We start from the raw sequence: 768 nt of genomic DNA, 5'->3' as shown, positions 1-768 counted from the left end.
ACACACACACACACACACACACACACACACACACACACACACACACACACACACACACACACACACACACATACACACACACACGGTAATGTTAGTAGACCGCGTTGTGTTTCAAAATACCGTTGAAGATATCGTTTATGTCAAGAAGAGATTTTCGAAGAGATCTTTATAACATCTTCGATCTCACGTAAATAGGATGCGGTTAGGAAGGTGTTAAATGAGGCTGTTGATGAAGTTGTCGGAGGCGCAGATCAACGCGTAGGCGGGATACAACACGTGCTGACGGCTTGCGGAGTACGTGCCGTCTTTTAATGTAGACACTGGGTTGCGCGGATAGAAGAAATGCAGACGCGTTTTGCCAGTGACGGGTACACGTGTGTGACGATGCATAGTTCCCTTCCGCAATTTATGCGGAATGCAGTCTCGGGCGCCACGAAACCTTCGTACAAAGGAGAAACCGCGCGCGACCCTACGTAGTTTCATTAACAGTTAAATAAGCGTGCGATTTTATATAGTATATTTTATAACGGACATTTAACTATCTAATTGTTGCAAGAACGTGATACAGTAAACAGAATTTTTATGGAGCTTTGCTAATGTATTAACTCGGAAAATGCAGATTGTTATCAAGTAGAAGACAATTACACATTACAATTATAGCACTGCTTGCTATTTATACATGTACATTTACATAACAGCTATTGTATTTGTAATATAATAAATTATACAATATAATAATTATTGTACTGTATTTGTACAAACTACAAT

This window comes from Trachymyrmex septentrionalis, unplaced genomic scaffold (genome assembly GCF_001594115.1).
Source record: "Trachymyrmex septentrionalis isolate Tsep2-gDNA-1 unplaced genomic scaffold, Tsep1.0 scaffold9, whole genome shotgun sequence".
Lineage (NCBI taxonomy): Eukaryota > Metazoa > Arthropoda > Insecta > Hymenoptera > Formicidae > Trachymyrmex > Trachymyrmex septentrionalis.
The sequence above is the reverse complement of the archived record's forward strand: the minus strand, read 5'-3'. Positions refer to the sequence as shown.